The sequence below is a fragment of the Temnothorax longispinosus genome, unplaced genomic scaffold, assembly GCF_030848805.1.
Source record: "Temnothorax longispinosus isolate EJ_2023e unplaced genomic scaffold, Tlon_JGU_v1 HiC_scaffold_20, whole genome shotgun sequence".
NCBI classification, from domain to species: Eukaryota; Metazoa; Arthropoda; class Insecta; order Hymenoptera; family Formicidae; genus Temnothorax; species Temnothorax longispinosus.
Window position 1 is genome coordinate 225,611 of NW_027270014.1, and position 16,354 is coordinate 241,964.

Below are 16,354 nucleotides of genomic sequence, written 5' to 3' on the forward strand. Positions count from 1 at the left end.
ACTCTTTCCCTTCTCCTCTGTTCCTCTTTCTCCCCCCTCCTTTTTCTTGCTCATCTCTCATTTCCCCTTCCATCTATCAGGACTTCTTTTTCCTCATCCCAACTCCACCACTTCCCCTCTATCCAAATCTTTCCGTACTTTATCCAATCTCTCCTCCTATTCCTTCTCTCCTTCTCTATCCTCTCCAGGCTCCATTGCACTTTTCTTTCCTTCAAGGTCATGTCATTCTCTATTCTTTCCATCCTCCCTTTCAACACATTCTTCTTCTGCATTACCTCTATTTTTCTTACTCTATCCTTTAACCTAACTAAAACTATCTTCTTCTCTTGCCCCGTCTTTCTTCCTATCTCTTTTACCTCTTTTATTCCTCCCTCCTTTCCCATCTCTAGCCATAGCTTCTCTACCGTTTCCTTTCGCCTTCCCTCCTCCACCTCCACCCCTTTCACTACTACATTGTTCCTCCTTCTGTCTCTCTCTTCTAACTCTCTCCACCTTTCTAGCTCTCTTACCTTCGCTTCCATTGCTTTATCTCTTTTTCCTATCTCCCACTTTCCTTCCTCTTTCACTTCTCCCTGCCCTTCCTTCCTCCCATCTCTCCATCTCTTAACTAATATATTTAAATTTATATATTAGTTAACTTCTTTATATACACTACCGCTCATTACTTAATTTCAATATATACCCCTATATTTGTTAATTTCTCTGTAAAGGATGAACATGATACATGTGTTTTGTACAAAAATGAGTACATTTGCTGTTATAAACACTTGCATGCATTGCATTTTCATATATTATTTATATAAAAATGCGATGCATGCATGTGAAATGTTTATAACAGCAAGTGCATTCATTTCTGTGCAAAACACGTATCATGATGTTCATCCTTTACAGAGAAATCAACGAATCTGTTGTATATTGAAATTAATGAGCGGTAGTGTATATAAGGAAGTTAACTAATATATAAATTTAAATATATTTGCAATACAATAAATATTTTTATAATATATATTATACCTTTCTCTATATTGTTCCTTCTCTTCTCCTTCTTTCATCTTTTGACGTAGAACTACGTCTTTCTCGGGGGGTGTGGGGGTATGACTGCAACGTTTTCTTGCAACGTTTTCATGCAACGTTTTCTTTTTCTCGAAAAGTATTAAAAAAATATATACTTTATTATATAGTTTTTGAAAGCTCTCGATGTAAGCTAAATGTTTTCGTGGTTAATTTTTCGATATAGGTTTGTTCTCGAAAAGTATTAAAGGAAAATATACTTTATTATATAGTTTTTGAAAGATTTCGATGTAAGCTAAATGTTTTCGCTCATCGTTGGTTATGTTCTCTTGATACTTCATCGATTTTTCGAAAATTTTTTAATATTGGGAATTTTGGATAGTGCGACCTTTTCGTTGGTTAGGTTGTGACCGGAACAACGATTGATGATGTGAAAATCGAAATATAGCCACTTACTACTTGGGCTGAATTATACGGTCGCCACTGTATTTTAAGGCTCAAATACAGAAAACCTCTGGTTGTTGCTATGCCCCTCGCTTCCTTCCAGCTCGATGGCCGCCGTCTTCTACGCCGCGGACGTGTTCAAGGCCGTCAGCCACGCCCTGTTATTGCGTCGCGTAATATACGGAACTCGGATAGGAATTATGACCGGGCCGAGATATTAACACTCTCGTTTTTATTATAAACAAATAATAATTATTGTTCCTTCACTTCTACAAACGTAACCCGCGTTCGGGTCTGAATCTCCCTCTCAGGGTGTATATCTAAACGTCGACTTACACGAATGGATCGTTATCCCGTATCGCGTATCGAATCGTTATTAATCACGCTGTTAACGCAAGCGGTCAACGGGATAAGCCACGTCGGCTTCGATTTGTTTCGCGATCACCGCAACGTGCAACCGCATCGAAGTTTCACGACGAACTGTCCGGGAGGAATGGGTCGAGTCTCCCCACTTTGAGGCAACGCATGCGCCGGTGTGCCTGTTCGGGCGCGAAGCCCTCCCATTGGTTAGTCGTACCTACGGGTGTAGCGCGGTACGACTCCTTCGACACTCTGAGTGTAACCGGCGCGTAGAGACGGTTTCTCATGCACTCTATCTCTACACCCAGGAGAGTAGCTCTCCTCCCAAAGTGCAACGTCGCGAAGGGCTATCGCCGAGGCGTGAACCGATTCGCGTCGCTGCACCGCGACGATTCGCTCGGTAGCGAATCAAGAGTCACTCGAACGGTTTTCGAGTGACTCGAAAAAAGTCACACGGACGAATCCTATGGAAGCCAGGTAAGTATGAACGGTCATTGCGTCCGTCATTAATTATATCTTTTCTTTTCAGGTACCCGGGTTCATCGAAGGAATCGTCCCAACGTAATGTAACGAAATGCATCGGCGATGCTCAAACTTGCACCTTTTGGTGTAAATACGGTAAGTACATAAGGTAAGTATCGCGTCGACTTAATTCTATCGCGCGTACATGAAAATGATGAAATTAAACTTAAAATTGACAGGGAATATCGTATTAATAATAAAACCATGCAAATGAAGTTAATTTAGCTCTAAGCCTATCAAAAGTGTAGAGAGAACACTAAAGTGTAAAAAAGTGTAATCAAAATGTATGAAATTAATGTCAAATGTAAAATGTAATATGTCTTGGCCTGGAATAGCTCCATTATGCCCGTTCTCTCTCTAGTTCGTTGTAATTAATGATATAATGATAAAATATAAAGGTTTTACCCCAAAGTGTATCAAAGTGTAGTAAAGTGTAATTAAAAAGTGTAAAGCTCGCGCTGGCTTGTTCCGCAGACCTATTCTAAGTCATTTGTACGGAAAATGTAGCAAAGTGTAAACAAAGTGTAGAGTTCGCGCTCGCTCGTTCCGCAGACCTATAACTAAGTCGCTTATACGGAAAGTGTAGAAAAGTGTAAAAGGTGTAACACCCTTTTCGTCCGTCTGTATCGTAAACGTGTTTGTCTGGTGTCTAAGTTCAAAAAGTGTAATAAAGTGTAACGTTTGAAGTGTAAATACCTCAATTCCCTTCGGGATCCTCCGGATTGTTCAAAATCACGATGTAAAGTGTAATGAGTATGAATAGCGTGCAAACTAAGTTTGGATCAGGGAAATTGAGCATCATTGGTAAAAAGATAACTATTGAAACTATCGCGTACGTTGTAAACTGCATTGTTGATATTTTTACGTGCTCTATGGCGTGTAATAGGGTTCTGAAATCGTTCTCTGTGAATAAACTAGCAATAATATGCAAATCAAAGAAATGGCAAAAACAATGAATATAAAAGCCAATATTATTATTCTAAATTTATCTGAATCCATCTTGGATCGTTTGTTAAATAATTGGGTACGTTTAGGTGGGTTTTCTATGTATTTCGTATGAATCGTCTTTATTAATAAGTTTTCTGTATGTTTCGAATGTGTTCGCTGTGTTTGTAGTGTACTAAGTGTAACGCAGTGGCACTTGCCCCGCCGCAATCCACGTATGGATGTCTAAAATTAATAAAAGTGTAGCACTCGGTGTACTCTAGACTCTAATGGATAAAATATTAATATAAATCAAATGACTCGATCAAATAACATGTGCGTTCTACGCTTAAATGAACTCGAAATAATATCGCGATAAAATACTAGAAAGTAAATAGTAAAAACACTAAACTGAAAAATTAATGTTATCAAAAATGTTTCGAACACGCATGCCATTACAATTCGGTGTAGCACTGCGAGCACTGCACCTCCTCCGCTTCCATCTGCTGGCTCTCGTCCCCTGGTCTGCTCTCCGACTGCTCCCTCTGCACCTCGGTAGAGAATATCATCGACCCTGGAGATGCCGTTTCACGTATAGGCGTAATGCCCCCGGTTAGCAGCCTCGCCACCTCCTCGTCTGCAATGCGTTCGTAATCGGGTGGCACCGATTGGTCCACCAATGAATCGGTCAGACTCGGCTGAGCCTTGTCCGGCTGTTGTCCGGCTCGTTCGGGTTTCCCTGTTGCACCCTCTGCTCCCTGTTGTCTGTCTCGGCTCGTGCGGGTTCCTGAGACATGATTAGAGTCTCGGCGGAAGAATCCCGACTCGCCTGGGAAACGGGCACTTTAGTGTACGGTCCCAAGGTATGGCCATACAGTGCCAGACTAGAGTCAAGCTCAACAGGGTCTTCTTTCCCCGCTAATTTTTCCAAGCCCGTTCCCTTGGCAGTGGTTTCGCTAGATAGTAGATAGGGACAGTGGGAATCTCGTTAATCCATTCATGCGCGTCACTAATTAGATGACGAGGCATTTGGCTACCTTAAGAGAGTCATAGTATCTTAAAATACTTGTTACTTTTTTATAAACAGCTTAAGGTATGGATACAATAAATAATACTATAAAAGCTACATTTGGATGGTAATAATTTACACATCCTACCTCTATAATTATGTTAAAATCATAATAGCGTAATGAAAACGATTCATAGGAATAAATGTGATAGTATTTATGAAATGAAATTAAGTATGAAATATACATTTAAGAAATATTACTTTAATGATTATATTATCTTACGCGTTATTAACATTCCATACAGGCGAACCAAATAGATGCTATGATATACAGGATACCTTTAAACAATTGTTTCATTTTCTAACATTTTTCAGATATACTGTAATATAATCGTATAATCGTCATATTTTTTTACACAGAAATACTAACGCAAAATTATTCGGGCATTGTCACTACTAAAATTAAAAAATCAGATGAAGGGTTAGGTAATGTACATATTTTTAATTCACATATCTCTCATTTACTACCGATCATCATTTCATAATGATACATTTGCAACGAAATAGATACGCCAGTACCCAAAACGTATATCTGTAATCTAAACACAAGTTTTTATATTTTGGAAACGATACAATAAGTGTCTTAAAATCAGGGTTGGCAAAAAACATGTTTTTTTTATTTTAAACAAAAAACATTGTTTTTTTTTGTTTAAAACAATGTTTTATGTTTTATTTGTGTTTTAAACTAAGGTATAAAAAAAACATGTTTTAAACAAAAAAACATGTTTTAAACAAGCAAAAAAAACACGATAGCTTTGATCTATGCAAGAAGATTTAAAATAAAATATTTATTGATCTGAAAGCAGCATTCGACTCCGTGAACAGAGAAAAAATTTGGGAGGCACTGAAAAGAGAAGGGATTAGTGAACAGCTGAGAACTAGGATAGAAGATCTGTACGAAGAGACAAGAAGCGTGGTAAGAGTGAAAGGAGAAAAGGGATCATGCTTTTGCATGGTCAAAGGAGTCAGACACGGATGCCCGCTGAGCGTTATGCTCTTCATACTACTGCTGGCAGATTTAGAGGAAACAATGAGAAGGGGGCAAGATGAAGGCGTGGTAGTAGGGAGAATAAAATTTTGGACGTTAGCATACGCAAACGATATAGTAGCTATAGCAGAGGACGAAGAGGAGATGAAGAGGACGATGAAAAGACTGGAGAAATATTTCGACAGAAAAAAGCTGAGAGTGAATGTAGGGAAAACAAAGGTAATGAGATTTAGGAAGGAAGTAGGTAAAATGAAGAAAATGGAATGGAAATGGATGGGAGAAAAAATAGAGGAGGTAAAGGAATTCTGATATCTAGGCTACACATTCCAAAAGAACGGAGGACAGGAGGCGCATATAAAAGAGTAAGGAAAGCTACCATAGCAATGAAACAGGTTTGGGGAATAGGAAAAAAGTTATTTGGAGGAGACTGGATAAGAAGAATTAAGTTATACGATTCAGTCGATTCACTGGTAGCAAGCATAGCTTTATATGGAGTAGAAGTGTGAGGATGGAAAGAGAGAGAGAAAATAGAAAGAATGCACGAAAGGTATATAAGGTGGACATTGGGCCTAGACTGGAGCACACCCGGATACATGATAAGGGAGGAAACCAAGAGGGACAGAATGAGAGTAAGTGCTGGTAAAAGGGCGATGAAATACGAGGAAAAACTGGAAAGGGGAGAGGGAAATGAGATTGCAAGACAATGCTGGAAAGAAATAAAAGGGAATGTCAGGAAGGAAAAGGCAAATTGGGAAGAAGAGAGAAGGAGCTTTTATGAAAAAAGAGGATACGCAACTGAGGAGATAGAAAGGAAAAGAGGAAATGGCTGAGGCAGTATAGAGGAGATAACAAGAAGAGACAAAGACATTCAGAGTCAAGAGAGAGATGAAAGAGTAAGAGAGTCTAGATATAACAGGTGGTACAGGGAGATAGCAGAAATTAGAAGGCCAGAATACCTAGAGAAAAAAGAGAAAGAGAAGTCCATGATCAGGATAGCGAGATTTAGGCTAGGTAATGAGATAAGAGGTGGAAGATATTGGGAACCAATAGAGAAAAGAAGCTGTAGAATATGTGGTGCAGAACCAGAGACATGGGAGCGTGTGTTAGAGCGGTGCACAAGAGGAAAGGAGGAGGAGAAGCCAGAAGGAATTGGCGAGAAGATCATAAGGATACTGAATAGTAAAGGAGAGAGAGATAAATGGATGGCAGAGCTGGAAAGAAGAAGAAGGCAGGCTAATACAGCGGCAAGTTAGTCAGAAAGATTAGAGAATAATACAGATGATTTTTGTTGAGGAGGATAAGCGGAAGGTATTGGATTCAAAGAGAAAGGAAGAGAGCGGATTGAGGGTGAAAATGGACGAGGACAAGTCGGTGGAAACGAGGGTAAGAGAAAGAGAGGAGAAAGAAAGGAGAAAAGAGAGGAAAGAGAGAGGAAAGCGGGAGGCCAAAGAGGATCATGGAGGAAGAAAGAGCGAAAAGGATGGAGGAGAATCTCCTTATGGATACGGACGAGGACGAAGCAGATAGGAAGAAAAAAGAATAGGAGAAATTTAGGATGGAAAAGAGAGATAAAAGGAGATAAAGAGAGAAGCATTAAGAGAGAGGAAGGGGAGAAGGAAGTAAGATTGTAAGAATGTAAGAATAATCTTTAATGCAGTTATTTGCAGAGTGAACGTAGAATAAGAAAGAAGGAAGGCATCAAACAAGAGGAGGAGAGAGCCGGAAAGAAAAGGGAAGAGCAACGACAGAAAGGAGAAAGTCAGAGGGGTGTGGAATTAAAGGAAGCTGAAAGAGATGACCAGAAGGGTGCCGGATGGAAGACGAAGGGAAGGGAAATGAGATGTGAGGTCGCTCAATGACCAGGTCGGGGAAAAAAGAAATAAGAAAAATTATATTATAGATATAAAATGTATACGATTAATGATTGAATGTATAATGTATATGATTTTATTTGTATAGCAGAATTTGTAAAGGTTTTTGGGAACGTTTTTACTGAAAAAAAACGCCTTTTCAACCCAGGAAGGGGGGTGAAATAAAAATTAATTGATTGATATATATCTTTATATTTATATGCTACACAAATAATATAGATAAAAAAACTAAATAAAGGTTTAGTTTTTTGTTTTTTTTTGCAATTTTTTCTAAATAATCACATGTTTTTAATTGCAGTGTTTTAAACAGTTTTAAACAGTAGTTTAAAACTGTTTAAAACAAAAATGTTTAAAACAGTGTCCACTGTTTTAAATCAGTTTTAAACAGACAGTTTTAAACAAATTGTTTAAAACATGCCAACCCTGCTTAAAATACTTTTTACTTGTTTCTAACCAGCATAAAATATCGATACTATCCGAATAGTATAAAAGCTACATTTGGATGGAACGATAACAATTTAGACACCCTACCTCTATAATTATGTTAAAATCGTCAGATATACTGTAATATAATCGTCATATTTTTTTTCACAGAAATACTAACGCAAATTATTCGGACATTTTCACTAAAAAATTAGATGCAGATAGTTTGTAATCATACAAAGATAGACATCTTTTTAATTCACAACATATCTCTCATTTACTACCGATCATCATTTCATAATGATGCATTTGCAACGAAATAGATACGTCAGCAACATTCGAGACCATCGACTGGAAAAAGCATTCCTCTTTGTCTATTTGTTGTGACGGATAAAATCGTATAATTTCAGCACTCAGCAGTGGATTCACTTCAATTGATGCGATTTTAAGACAGAGCTCAATTCAAAGAATCTTCGTTGTTACTAAATATGCTTACAAGGCCTGTGAATAGCGCTAATTTCTCTGCCATGCGCATATCTTTCTTTTTCGTGGCTGTATCCTGATTAGGCATCATCTTGTCCGCAATATGTGGTCTTGTGATCTTTAGGATGTCAAGCTTGACGTGTGCAAACTTCATATGACCAATGAACCTTAATAGTATCAATTGCTTCGCATAACTCACAAGTCCCCTGCAATATTTTTTAAGCATATTATGAGAAAATGGAAATACTTAATGCTAAAAACTCTCAATTGCTTTGAATACTTAATAAAAAATTAAAAAAATTCAGTTATTCTGTACATGATAAAAAACAAAACTGCAATATATCTAATCTTACCAGATCTACTTTGTCTCAGTTGTTGTATTTTCCAATAAAGTCTAATGTCATAACGTGTTCACATACAGAGGTCATTTTAAAATTTACAGTCTCGGATCTAAATTGACCTACCCATTCGTGGACGGAACAAAAGCCATTCAGTCCTAAAGATATTCGTAGAAAAAATTTATTATTATAGAAATGAGGAAGAAGGAAAGAGGAAGCTGAAGAAGGAAACAATTCAAGTTATCAACATACGTTTTTTGATATTACATCGTCCATTACTCAATATATTGGCCAGGGATGCTGCCAAAGAAGGTTTTTCAGTTACCATCAAAGCGGTTTTCATTTTGACGCAATATTTTCTTCATATGGCATTACAATTGATTTCTTCTTCTGTCATGTGGCACCGATTCCTAATACTCTGACGAGCTCGACACGGCCAAGATTAAAGGCTTGGGCACATTCATCTCCGAATCGTGAGAGGCAAGGGGACTCACGCAAATCAAACATTCCGAATCGTGAGGAGCTAAGAAAATAATGAATATGCAATAAGCAGTATATATGAAATAGAGATAAAAAGACTGAAGAATATAATAAAATTAGAAAAAATTGCCAATATAATAAAAAAGTTTGCAAATTATAAATTTACTGCTTTCTCACAATTTTAAAGTGTACAAATTAGAAATTTGCACATTGCTTCATCATTTTATTTTACTCATAAAGCTTCCTTTATGAAGAAGTCAAATTAATAAATATTAATAATTATGTATCAAATAAAATATAAGCTTCCTCAATAGAAGAGCTTTATAAGTGAGCGAAATAAAATGATGATGCAATGTATAAATTTCTAATTTATACATTTTAAAATGGTGAGAAAGCAATATGCAAATTTCTAATTTGTACACTTTTTTATATTAATAATAATAGCTAATTGTTTACCGAATATTAAACATGGATAAATGATGTATTATGCGCATCATGCGTGAAACAGAACACACTTATGGACATGTAACTATCATATATACTCTGTTTCATAAATTAATATAAAATATGTATTTAATATAAACATTAAATTGTGAAATGTTCAATATTCTTGAAACAATAATAATTTTTATTATTACCTCTCCATATATCTTAAATGTACATGAATTTTCTTCGAACTCTATATTTGTAATATCATCAACTTTCTACGCTTGTTGAATATTTGTATTATAAGCACCAATAGCTAGTCCCATTTGATCTTCTCGAACATTAAATTCATCGATATATCTAAAGTAAGGAAAATTTTACATTGCACATCTCTTTAAACAATCTTGTTCAAGATAAAGTTTCTCTCTCTCTCTCTCTCTCTCTCTGCATTAGATTCATATATAACTTGCGGCGGGATGAGCATATTACTCAGTATAGGCGTCGCCGGGATGGCTTTTGGTGGAAAACAGAAGGCGGTACTTTCTCGGGTGTCAGATGTATCGGATACTCTATTTGTCTTCACCTTTGTACTTAAGTGAACTTTTCACTCTACTTGACCCATTACTCAGAAGATCTGACCGACTTGCTGCTTTGTCTCCTCAAATCTTTCATATTCCTGCTCACAGAACGGTCACCTATAGAAATTCCTTCCAACTTTCTTCCATATATTTTTGGCATTCTCTTCCCGATGAAATTACATCTTCTCTTGCATTATTCAAAAGCCTTCTTCGTGAGTATTTGCTTTCGTCTGAATCTGAGTAGTGGGTTCTTTGGACTTTTGTTCTTGCGAATTGCTGTATTTCTGTATTTTTTCTTTGTAGTTATTTTTTCGTAGCGTTATTCTCTTAGTTTTAAGTTGCATTAATTTTTAAGGCGAGTTAGTTGTAAGTTAGTTTTAAGTGTGTATTGTTTGGGAGAAAGCATGAACATGAACAGGTTCTATTTACATGTATTCAATGCATATTGTATTCATTCTTTGCCCTTTAGCTATTGCTTGGGCATATATAAAATCAATCAATCAATCAATCATCTCTCTCTCTCTCTCTCTTTCTCTCTCTCTCTCTCTCTCTCACGCCATAATACGTATATACCTATATATATATATATATATATATATATATATATATATATATCTTTATTACTATAATACTAATACTTAGTCGAAATGTGGATATCTGAATAAATAAACTAGCTTTATTGTACTAAGCTATAAAATAGATATGATCAATTGCTCTAAAATGGTTATCGACATTTATTAAAAATTAATTATAAATTTAAAACAATTGTTATTTTATCTGAATATTCTTATGGTCAAAAAACTGTAATTTCCTCCAACTTGCTTGTTTCAAATACATTTGTATTGATTGTAATTTGTGCGTAATTTAAGAATAAATCATTTCTGTATACATAAACTGGCAATTCCCAGCGAGAAATGACTCATCAAATCGACGTCGATAGACATCGGTCATTTCTGGCTGAGTTGGTACGATAAATCTTGAATTTTCTTTAATATAAACGATACGACACATTTTACTTTTATGAAAAATTGTAGGAATAGTATCTCTTCCCTCTTCTTCTCTCCCTCTACCTTCCTCGCTCATTTAATAATTACATATGTGGGAATATTTTCAAGTAGTTAAATTGAATTATTTCAATTAAACAATTACAACTTGTCAGTTGTAGTTCGGCTTTGAATTTTAAAAGACGTCGCGTGTTAATCTTACAAAGGACCCCGCACAAGAACCTATGGAAATGGATTCTCAGCGGATTTGTCTGAAACTTTGGGAAAATGTTGATCATGTCATCCTGATCAAAAGTTCTCATGGCAAGAATTCTCTTCAAAGCAGTATTTTAGCTCCAGGAGATCTTAAAGATGGATGTTTTATCACGCGATCACAGATGATTTCACCCATTCAGTTTTCAGTCGTTGCTCGACTCTTTATCATACCGTACACTCACATGTAAATCAAGCAGTTTATTTGTATGATCGATCACCACAATGCTCTTATATTGTCTTAAAGAAAGCACATCGTTGAAAGCTTTCTGCACACAGACACTATACAAGTCCCTTAGGAGAAGGAACATATTCTGTCGATGCTTCACTCGTTCGATATGTTTTTCGCAATTTTGTTTCAATTGAGATGCAAATTTAATGTTTACTCCATATTTTTCTTCCTTTTCTTTCAGTTGTCGTCATAATTTATCCAAACAGTCAAACTGGTTTTCTATTTCGCGAATTTTATCTCTTAACTCAGTTAGTAAAATTTTGATTTGGTTTGTCAATCTTGTAGTGTTTAGTCTGGGACATTTTTCAGTGGCGATAAAAACCGCTTTCTTTACCACTGTTTCTTGTATATTAAATTCCCTCTTTACGCACTGTATGGCGAATTTCCCGTAACTTTTGAGTAGCATGCTGACACTGGTGCCGATGCCTTTCCTTCTCCCATGTCAACTCCTTAATTTAATGTAATTTTATATGAGTATGTCCTTAATTTATTGTATTCTTTTTTGACTATATTGAAATCCTCCTTATAATTATTTTCAATGGTATCCAAGAGAGTAGCTTTCATAAATAAATTATACTTTTCATCAGGTTTATAGAAGTAACTAAAAATGTTCTTAAAACGTCCTGATTTAAAACAGATATTGGATTATCAATCTGTATATTTATCGTCGTTATGATACTGTCCAATTCATCTTGTTTTGTAGAAACAATTTTTTCTTTCCATTTTTTAGTTCCTGGAGACGTTAAAGATGAATATTTTATCACGCGATCACAGATGATTTCACCCATTCAGCTTTCAGTCGTTGCTCGACTCTTTATCGTATCATACACTCACATGTATTTTGAATTACAAAACAATTACACATGTACGACGTTTACACCTTTATAAATACGTACAAGTATACACAGGTAAAAGAGAGCATTAATATAGACGGTATTACAAGATATTTTGTACAATAGTATTCCACATTGTTTCTGCTCTCTCCCCCATCATCCTTCTCTGACTCTTCTCCCAATTGATTTTTATTTAATAATTTAAATTAAAGCAAATTTTAACGTAAAAATATAAGTCAAAGATGATTTTAATCTAACAATATAAGTAAGTTAAAGTTAATTTCAATTTAAGTTATTATTTATAACATTAGTTAATAAAAAAAGACACTAAATACAAGCCTGACATTTATGGCGACACAATTACAATTATACGTACTATTGGAAATACCTCGTCATATAAGATTAAAAAATGGGAAGAAAAAATTGTTTCTACAAAACAAGATGAATTGGACAGTATCATAACGACGATGAATATACAGATTGATAATCCAATATCTGTTTTAAATCAGGATGTTTCAAGAACATTTTTAATTACTTCTAAACCCGATGAAAAGTATAATTTATTTATGAAAGCTATTCTCTTGGATACCATTGAAAATAATTATAAGGAGGATTTCTATATAGTCGAAGAAGAATACAATAAATTAAGGATATACTCATTGACTTATAAAAGTCAACTTTCCGTTAACTTTTCATTAATTATGCTCTTTAACAAGTGAAGAAGCCTGCGAGATAATGTCGGACATGTCAAAAGTGCCAAAAAATTGCAAAAGAGCGTTTACTTTACATGAATACACATTCTACCCCAATCCAAATTACAGGTCTTATGAGGGAAGATGTACACGCGCTAAATATCTTCATGTTTCTATAAAACATAATAAAAATAATGCAAATGCTGAAAGAATATTTTCAAATAACTGAAAACAAAAAACAGGGAACCAACGCAGCATATAACGCTATATTTGAAAAAATAATTCGCACTACTTTCGAATTGAATAATGTAACCAAGACGGTCCACAAGCTAAGATCTACACAAAGTGAATGTACTAATTTGATTAATGAACTGAAAGATGAAATTGATTTGCATGATGCCAGTTGTATTGATGTTTTCCGTAACGAAGCCGCGGAGTTGGAAAAGAAAATAGCGCAGAAAAGTGGCTTGGGAAAGGCTTTAGCTAAAAACGTGCAGCAGCTTCAGACTTATATTTTTACGTTAAAATTTGCTTTAATTTAAATTATTAAATAAAAATCAATTGGGAGAAGAGTCAGAGAAGGATGATGGGGGAGAGAGCAGAAACAATGTGGAATACTACAAAATATCTTGTAATACCGTCTATATTAATGCTCTCTTTTACCTGTGTATACTTGTACGTATTTATAAAGGTGTAAACGTCGTACATGTGTAATTGTTTTGTAATTCAAAATACATGTGAGTGTACGGTACGATAAAGAGTCGAGCAACGACTGAAAGCTGAATGGGTGAAATCATCTGTGATCGCGTGATAAAATATTCATCTTTAACGTCTCCAGAAACTAAAAAATGGAAAGAAAAAATTGTTTCTACAAAACAAGATGAATTGAACAGTATCATAACGACGATGAATATACAGATTGATAATCCAATATCTGTTTTAAATCAGGACGTTTTAAGAACATTTTTAGTTACTTCTATAAACCTGATGAAAAGTATAATTTATTTATGAAAGCTACTCTCTTGGATACCATTGAAAATAATTATAAGGAGGATTTCAATATAGTCGAAAAAGAATACAATAAATTAAGGACATATTCATGTAAAAATACATTAAATTAAGGAGTTGACATGGGAGAAGGAAAAGCATCGGCACACAGCATGTTACTAAAAAATTACGGGAAATTCGCCATACAGTGCGCAAAGAGGGAATTTGATATACAAGAAACAGTGGTAAAGAAAGCGGTTTCCAACGCCACTGAAAAATGTCCCAGGCTAAACACTACCAGATTGACAAACCAAATCAAAGAAGTCAACGGTCTTCTGAAGCTGCTGCACGTTTTTAGCTAAAGCCTTTCCCAAGCCACTTTTCTGCGCTATTTTCTTTTCCAACTCCGCGGCTTTGTTACGGAAAACATCAATACAACTGGCATCATGCAAATCAATTTCATCTTTCAGTTCATTAATCAAATTAGTACATTCACTTTGTGTAGATCTTAGCTTGTGGACCGTCTTGGTTACATTATTCAATTCGAAAGTAGTGCGAATTATTTTTTCAAATATAGCGTTATATGCTGCGTTGGTTCCCTGTTTTTTGTTTTCAGTTATTTGAAAATATTCTTTCAGCATTTGCATTATTTTTATTATGTTTTATAGAAACATGAAGATATTTAGCGCGTGTACATCTTCCCTCATAAGACCTGTAATTTGGATTGGGGTAGAATGTGTATTCATGTAAAGTAAACGCTCTTTTGCAATTTTTTGGCACTTTTGACATGTCCGACATTATCTCGCAGGCTTCTTCACTTGTTAAAGAGCATAATTAACGAAAAGTTGACGGAAAGTTAACTTTTATAAGTCAATGAGTATATCCTTAATTTATTGTATTCTTCTTCGACTATATAGAAATCCTCCTTATAATTATTTTCAATGGTATCCAAGAGAATAGCTTTCATAAATAAATTATACTTTTCATCGGGTTTAGAAGTAACTAAAAATGTTCTTGAAACATCCTGATTTAAAACAGATATTGGATTATCAATCTGTATATTCATCGTCGTTATGATACTGTCCAATTCATCTTGTTTTGTAGAAACAACTTTTCCTTCCCATTTTTTAATCTTATATGACGAGGTATTTTTAATAGTACGTATAATTGTAATTGTGTCGCCATAAATGTCAGGCTTGTATTTAGTGTCTTCTTTATTAACTAATGTTATAAATAATAACTTAAATTAAAATTAACTTTAACTTACTTATATTGTTAAATTAAAATCATCTTTGACTTATATTTTTACGTTAAAATTTGCTTTAATTTAAATTATTAAATAAAAATCAATTGGGAGAAGAGTCAGAGAAGGATGATGGGGGAGAGAGCAGAAACAATGTGGAATACTACAAAATATCTTGTAATACCGTCTATATTAATGCTCTCTTTTACCTATGTATACTTGTACGTATTTATAATAACGTATTGTACGTATTTATAATATTTATTTATTTATTTATTATCGTTTATATATTTCTTTAAGAATAAGAAAATTACTTGAATGTAATGTTCTTGCTTTGAAAAAAACGTTTTTTTTTTAATTGTTAAAAATTTAATATAGTATTTAATGTTTAATGTTAAATGTTTAATGTTTTAATATAAATAATGTTAAATGTAATTAAAAATATCTAAAATATTTACAATTAATTTTCTTCTTGTTTTTATTCCTTTTATTATTAATATTGTGTTATAATTTTACTTACAATAAAACAACTTTTTATTGGCAATTATTGTCTAAAATTTTTGTTTAATGTATATAAGTTAAAGACATATTTTAAAATTATTCTTTATATTTATAATTACGTTTGTCTTCTCCAACTCGATTATTCAATTTCGAATCAATTTAATGGTATAGAAGATTTAGAAATTTTACTTTTTCCCTAGGTTTAACTTTCCCTCCTGTTACTTCTTTGAAAAGGACGTATTTAAAAAATATATAGATATATATAGTTTGATATACCTTATAAGATAAAATTAAATTCTGTCACAAGTGTTACGCTAATTATCATAATTAAAGTATGGACTTTATAATTTTATATGTGTTAAATAATTATAATACTTCCAAACTTTTAAGTGATATATTATAAATGAATGAATAGAATAAATGGCGCGCGCGTAGCGCGCGCCCTTGTGTTGTTCTAGTATATATATATATTTTGTATGTAGTCTACTATGTAACACAATAATTAACATTTTTTAAATATATTTTGTAATACGGAAACTTTTTTAAAAGACAGTTTTTTAAATTTATCTAAGTTTATTGACAGTAAAACCATATAATAATAAAATATATATGTAACATTCACAAATTATAAACTCAGATATTTAACATGTATATACCATTACTTGTATATTTTAATGCTACGTATAAAAGAAA

The 16,354-nt window shown here is 34.1% G+C and overlaps 2 long non-coding RNA genes and 1 pseudogene across 2 annotated transcripts in view; 1 reads left to right on the forward strand and 2 right to left on the reverse strand.

Annotated features, from left to right (window-relative positions):
• Positions 1-16,354, forward strand: part of LOC139823859 (uncharacterized) — a 315,960-nt gene that overhangs the window by 209,076 nt on the left and 90,530 nt on the right. The gene's annotated exons all lie outside the window — the stretch shown is intronic.
• On the reverse strand, positions 7,600-9,715 carry LOC139823855 (uncharacterized). Its single transcript, XR_011734913.1, has 4 exons — positions 9,552-9,715; positions 8,686-8,956; positions 8,449-8,591; positions 7,600-8,301 (listed from the first exon to the last, which is right to left on the reverse strand). It is a non-coding gene; the product is annotated as an uncharacterized lncRNA (long non-coding RNA).
• Positions 14,027-14,745, reverse strand: LOC139823883 (uncharacterized; annotated as a pseudogene).